Source organism: Pinus tabuliformis, chromosome 2_2 (assembly GCF_031772625.1).
Source record: "Pinus tabuliformis cultivar Carrire ecotype Pingquan chromosome 2_2, CPIR1, whole genome shotgun sequence".
In the NCBI taxonomy this organism is placed as follows: Eukaryota; Viridiplantae; Streptophyta; class Pinopsida; order Pinales; family Pinaceae; genus Pinus; species Pinus tabuliformis.
The window spans coordinates 802,094,936-802,101,624 of NC_142300.1; the positions used below are offsets into that span (position 1 = coordinate 802,094,936).

Sequence of the window (6,689 nt, forward strand, 5' to 3'; positions counted from 1 at the left end):
ATTTCTAAGGGAGTGGGTGAGTGATCGCTCGTTTTATTGTTGGTTGGGCCATGGCTACAAACTGCAGTGGCCCTAGTGCATTGTGGCTTGGCAGGTCTGCCCATTTGTTCGCCATGTCCTTGGCATGTTGCGTGTGCTTCCTTCTTGGGATGCAAGAGGTGCAAGGCATAAAAGTTTTACATGATATTTTGACATCTCTTTTACTTGATGGGTGTTCAGGTTCGGAAATGCCCTTTGAAGTGGGAGGGTGCTACCTGGTTGATCCTGCCAGTAGTCATATGCTTGTCTCAAAGATTAAGCCATGCATGTCTAAGTATGAACTAATTCAAATTGTGAAACTGCGGATGGCTCATTAAATCAGTTATAGTTTTTTTGATGGTACCATACTACTCGGATAACTGTAGTAATTCTAGAGCTAATACGTGCACCAAGTCCCGACTCTTTGGAAGGGATGCATTTTTTAGATAAAAGGCCGGCGCGGGCTTGCCCGCTTCTCCAGTGAATCATGATAAGTCGACGGATCACACAGCCCTTGTGCTGGCGATGCTTCATTCAAATTTCTGCCCTATCAACTTTCGATGGTAGGATAGAAGCCTACCATGGTGGTGACGGGTGACAGAGAATTAGGGTTCGATTCCAGAGAGGAAACCTAAGAAATGGCTACCACATCCAAGGAAGGCAGCAGGCACGCAAATTACCCAATCCTGACATGGGGAGGTAGTGACAATAAATAACAATATTGGGCTCATCAAGTCTGGTAATTGGAATGAGTACAATCTAAATCCCTTAATGAGGATCCATTGGAGGGCAAGTTTGCTGCCAGCAGCCGCGGTAATTCCAGCTCCAATAGTGTATATTTAAGTTGTTGCAGTTAAAAAGCTTGAAGTTGGATCTTGGGTCGTAAGGGTCGGTCCGCCTACTCGGTGTGCACCTGCCCTTCCATCCCTTTTGTCGGTGGTGTGCTCCTCGCCTTAATTGGCTGGGTTGCGGTTCTGGCGCTGTTACTTTGAAAAAATTAGAGTGCTCAAAGCAAGCTTATGCTCTGAATACATTAGCATGGAATAACATGATAGGAGTCTGGTCCTATTGTGTTGGCCTTCAAGACTAGAGTAATGATTAATAGGGACTGTCTGGGGCATTCGTATTTCATGTCAGAGGTGAAATTCTTGGATTTATGAAATATGGACCATTGCGAAAGCATTTTCCAGGGATGTTTTCATTAATCAAGAATGAAAGTTGGGGGCTTGAAGACGATCAGATACCGTCCTAGTCTCAACCATAAACGATGCCAACCAGGGATCGACGAATGTTGCTCTAAGGACTCTGCCAGCACCTTCTGAGAAATCAGAGTGTTTGGGTTCCAGGGGGAGTATGGTCGCAAGGATGAAACTTAAAGGAATTGATGGAAGGGCACCACCAGGAGTGGAGCCTGCAGCTTAATTTGACTCAACACGGGGAAACTTACCAGGTCTAGACATAGTAAGGATTGACAGATTGAGAGCTCTTTCTTGATTCTATGGGTGGTGGTGCATGGCCATTCTTAGTTGGTGGAGCGATTTGTCTAGTTAATTCTGATAACGAACAAGACCTCAGCCTGCTAACTAGCTACGTGGAGGTTCCCCTTCGCGGCTAGCTTCTTAGAGGGACTATGGCCGTTTAGGCCATGGAAGTTTGAGGCAATAACAGGTCTGTGATGCCCTTAGATGTTCTGGGTCGCATGCGTGCTACACTGATGCAGCCAACGAGTTTTTATTCCTAGTTCAAGAGGATCTAGAAATCTTCTCAAATTGCATCGTGATGGGGATAGACCATTGCAATTTTTGGTCTTCAACGAGGAATTCTTAGTAAGCACGTGTCATCAACTCGTGTTGAATACGTCCCTACCCTTTGTACACACCGCCCGTCGCTCCTACTGATTGAATGATCCGGTGAAGTGTTTGGATTGCGTCGACGATGGTGGTTCGCCGCCATCGATGTCGTGAGAAGTTCATTGAACCTTATCATTTTTTAGAGGAAGGAGAAGTCGTAGCAAAGTTACCGTAGGTGAACCTGCGATAGGATCATTGATAGCAGGGGTTTTCTTTTTTGGTTCAGGTTGGTTGGGTTTCGATTGCAATGTGGGACTTTGTGGTGCATCTCTAGGGGAGCGGGTTTGGTGTTTGGCGGGAACATTTTTGGTTGCTTGTCTCAAGGTAACGCTTGTTTTTTCGTGTGTACTTGCAAGCCATGCTTGTTCTTGTCCCACCCATCCTTTTCTTTTCTTCCCCCCAATGTGTTTCTGCAGGGGGTCTGGAAGCTTGTTTCTTGGGAGCCCTTCCGACGATCTATTCGGCCAGGCATGGTTGCTGCAGAGCTGAGGTGCTCAGTAAATATGATGGATAAATTCAGACTCATTCATAGTGGCGGTGCTCAGTCTTTTGTTGGTTGGAAGGCACGGGCCAAGGGTGCGGGCTTCCATAGTTGGTTCTCTCGAAAAGGCGACGACGGTTGATGTGTTGCTTGGGTGAGCTTTTTCGCTGGTGGTTGGGTCGAGGGAGTGGTTGCACGCGTGCGTGGTAGTTCAAACCTTTTGTGAGGGGAGATTGTCGGGGTGCGGTCAGTATGGGATGGATGAAGAGCGGTTCAACCCGTTGGGCTGGCCACCCTAGTCCCTCCCAACTGTTCCTCGACATGCCCTCGCGGAAGGGTTGGGTGTCGAGGTAATGAAAAACCCATCCCTCGGTCTGAGCTCCATCGAGATCGCAATTTTCCCTGCCGACCGGCATGAGGGTGGCAATCTTATCTCGTGCCTCTACCGTCGAGGGAATTCCTCGTCCTCTCGTGACCCACTCCCCTTCTGAGGGAAAAAGAAGTAGCGGGTTGTGTCTTTGTTCCTCCCTTTGGATTGTGGGTTTTTTGTGGGACTTGCGTCATTTCTTTGTTTCGTGGTGTGCGCTTTGCGAACATCCCTCTCTCTAGTGGCCTTGCACCATCGATGTATTTGTGGCCCGTGTCTTTCTCCAGCATTGAGTGTCGGCCCGTGACAACTCCTCTTTGGAGTTTGATTCTTTGACCCCCGTTGACTCTCTTGCTGGAAAGGTTGTTGGGTGTTTTGTACATAGAGGGGTGCAATGGTGGGGTGGGTTTGTGTTATTGGCAGTCTAATTGTTGTTTGAAGCCTTGTGCGGCTGGGTTGGGGGGATGTTTGCCTCTCAGTGACGTGCTCCAGACATTGGTCTCATCGTGGCCCTTGTCTTTTCTATTGGTCAATTTTAGGTTGTGATTTATTTGCTTGGTTGTTTGCTATGTTGTAAAGCTGGAAAGGGTGTTGTGCTGAATGCATGTGGGAGGGTGTGAAGAGGTGGGACGCTTTTTTGATTGGGTGCCTTGTTTGATTTCTTTTTGGTTAGCGGACATCTACTTGGGGTGTTGTTGAGCTTCTCTCTTTTCTCAGGATATTTGTTTCTTTGGTGTTGTTTTCTTCCCTTCTTCCTTTTTCCCCTAGCTTTACGAAGGATAGGTGGGATTGTTGTGGATTGGTGTTCGGGAAGGATGAAAAGCAGTGCGAGTTCCCAGGGTGGCCACCCTAGTCCTTCTCGATCGCCATCCCCTGCAGTTCCCCCCTTTTTTTCCGAAGCCGCGGGGTTTGGGAAGCTTCTTCTCTGTTTGAGCCTCCCCTAGTGAGTCGGTAGCCACGTTTGATATCTCTTCCTTTCTTGTTGTTTTCTTCCCTTCTTTCTTTTGGCCCCTTGGCTTTATGGAGAAAATGTGGGATTGTTGTGGATTGGTGTTCAGGAAGGACGAAAAGCAGTGCGAATTCTGAGGGTGGCCACAATAGTCCTTCTCGATCGTCGTCCCTGGTAGTTCCCCCCCTTTTTCAAAGGCACGGGGGTGGGGAAGCTTGTTCTTTGTTTGAGACTCCCCCTGTGAGCTGGTAGACGCGTTTGATATCTCTCTTTCTTTCATGTTGTTTTCTTCCCTTCTTCCTTTCGGCCCCTAGCTTTATGGGGAAAAGGTGGGATTGTTGTGGATTGGTGTTTTGGAAGGACGAAAAGCAGTGCGAGTTCCCAGGGTGGCCACCCTAGTCCTTCTCGATCACCGTCCCCTGCAATTCCCCCCTTTTTGCGAAGGCACGGGGTTGGGGAAGCTGTTCTCTGCTTGAAGCCTTCCCTTGTGAGCCGGTAGCCACGGTTGATATATCCCTTTCTCTCTTGTTGTTTTCTGCCCTTCTTCCTCGTGGCCCCTAGAGTTACGGATAAAAGGTGGGAAAGAAACTTACAAGGATTCCCCTAGTAGCGGCAAGCGAACCGGGAAGAGCCCAGCATGAAAATCGCGCGGCGACGCCGCCTAAATTGTAGTCTGTAGAAGCGTCCTCAGCGGTGGACCTAGGCCAGGTCCCTTGGAAGGGGGCGCCTGAGAGGGTGACAGCCCCGTCGGCCTGGGGCCCTGCCACATCACGAGGCGTTGTCGGCAAGTCGGGTTGTTTGGGAATGCAGCCCTAATTGGGTGGTAAATTCCGTCCAAGGCTAAATACGGGCGAGAGACCGATAGCGAACAAGTACTGCGAGGGAAAGATGAAAAGGAATTTGAAAAGAGAGTAAAATAGTGCTTGAAATTACCGAGAGGGAAGTGGATGGAGGTTGTCGATGCATCTCAGTCGGATGTGGAATGGCTCAGGCTGGTCCGCCACTCGACTTGAGGTGCAAACCAACACGGGTTGCTGCATAGTCACAAGCGCGGGTGGATTACTGCCTGTTAGTTTTCCGCTGCGGTGGTTGAGGAACGAAGCATGCGCCCTTGTGGTGGGTCGTGTGCACCTGCGTGCTCGTGGTGTTGGTTGGCGGGCTTTCCATTCGACCCGTCTTGAAACACGGACCAAGGAGTCTAACATGTGTGTGAGTCGGCGGGTTTGAAAACCTGAGAGGCGCAAGGAAGCTAATGGGAGAGAACCCCTCTCTGGGGGGTTCATCATTGACTGACCTTGAGCTTATGCGAAGGGTTCGAGTACGAGAGGAACCGTTGATTCACACATTTGGTCATCGTGCTTGGTTGAAAAGCCAGTGACGCAAAGCTACCATGTGTCGGATTATGACTGAACGCCTCTAAGTCAGAATCCACGCTAGAAGCGGTGCATGTCACTCTTCAACTGTATCTCGACCCACAGTAGGGGCGTCGCTTTGTCCCCCCTTGGGGCCCATGTCATTTGCAAACCGCGACCGTGAAGCATCTCGATCGGGGCAGATTTTAAGTTCAATTCCAAATGGTCATTGAGAAGAATCCTTTACAGACAACTTAAATATGCAACGGGGTATTGTAAGTGGCAGAGTGGCCTTGCTACCACGATCCACTGAGATTTAGCCCTTGGTCGCCTCGATTAAGAGCTTCGCTCTTGTCACAAACAAAATCCCGACAACCCTCTCGCGCCTCTGCCTCTATCCTCCAGACGACACATTGCTTGGGGGCGGGAAATTTAGGGTTTCCACGTCGCGACGAAAAAGGCGCCGAAGCCCGGGAAAACTGGGTTTCCATGTCGCGCGCCGGCGCCCAAAATTTGGGGTTTCCATGCGGCGCCCAAAATTTGGGGTTTCCATGTGGTGCCCAAAATTTGGGGTTTCCACCCGGCGCCCAAAATTTGGGGTTTCCATGCGGTGCCCAAAATTTGGGGTTTCCACCCGGCACCCAAATTTGGGGTTTCCACCCGGCGCCCAAATTTGGGGTTTCCATGTGGCGCCCAAAATTTGGGGTTTTCACCCGGCACCCAAATTTGTGGTTTCCATGCGGCGCCCAAAATTTGGGGTTTTCACCTGGCACCCAAATTTTGTGGTTTCCATGCGGCGCCCAAAATTTGGGGTTTCCACCCAGCGCCCAAATTTGGGGATTCCATGCGGCGCCCAAAATTTGGGGTTTCCACCCGGTGCCCAAATTTGGGGTTTCCATGCAGTGCCCAAAATTTGGGGTTTCCACCCGGCGCCCAAAATTTGGGGTTTCCACCCGGCGCCCAAAATTTGGGGTTTCCACCCGGCGCCAAAATTTGGGGTTTCCATGCGACGCCCAAAATTTCGGGTTTCCACCCGGCGCCCAAAATTTGGGGTTTCCATGCGGCGCCCAAAATTTGGGGTTTCCATGCGGCGCCCAAATTTGGGGTTTCCATGCGGCGCGCAAAATTTGGGGTTTCCATGCGCAGCCCAGATTTGGGGTTTCCATGCGGCCCCCAAAATTTGGGGTTTCCATGCGGCGCCCAATATTTGGGGTTTCCACCCGGCGCCCAAATTTGGGGTTTCCATGCGGCGCCCAAAATTTGGGGTTTCCACCCGGCGCCCAAATTTGGGGTTTCCATGCGGCGCCCAAAATTTGGGGTTTCCATGCGGCGCCCAAAATTTGGGGTTTCCACCTAGCGCCAAAAATTTGGGGTTTCCATAAGGCGCCCAAAATTTGGGGTTTCCACCCAGCACCCAAATTTGGGGTTTCCACCCGACGCCCAAAATTTGGGGTTTCCATGCGGCGCCCTAAATTTGGGGTTTCCATGTGGCGCCCAAATTTGGGGTTTCTATGTGGCACCCAAAATTTGGGGTTTCCATGCGGAGCCCAAAATTTTGGGTTTCCACCTGGCGCCCAAATTTGGGGTTTCCATGCAGCACCCAAAATTTGGGGTTTCCATGCAGCGCCCAAAATTTGGGGTTTCCACTCGGCGCCCAAAATTTGGGGTTTCC

At 50.4% G+C, this 6,689-nt stretch overlaps 1 non-coding gene and 1 pseudogene across 1 annotated transcript; both read left to right on the top strand.

Moving 5' to 3' along the window:
* The first annotated feature begins 251 nt into the window (after window positions 1-251).
* On the top strand, window positions 252-2,066 carry LOC149195262 (18S ribosomal RNA). Its single transcript, XR_016255427.1, has one exon. It is a non-coding gene; the product is annotated as an 18S ribosomal RNA (ribosomal RNA).
* Window positions 2,067-4,196: 2,130 nt separating this feature from the next.
* On the top strand, window positions 4,197-5,358 carry LOC149195263 (25S ribosomal RNA; annotated as a pseudogene).
* The last annotated feature ends 1,331 nt before the right edge of the window (window positions 5,359-6,689 follow it).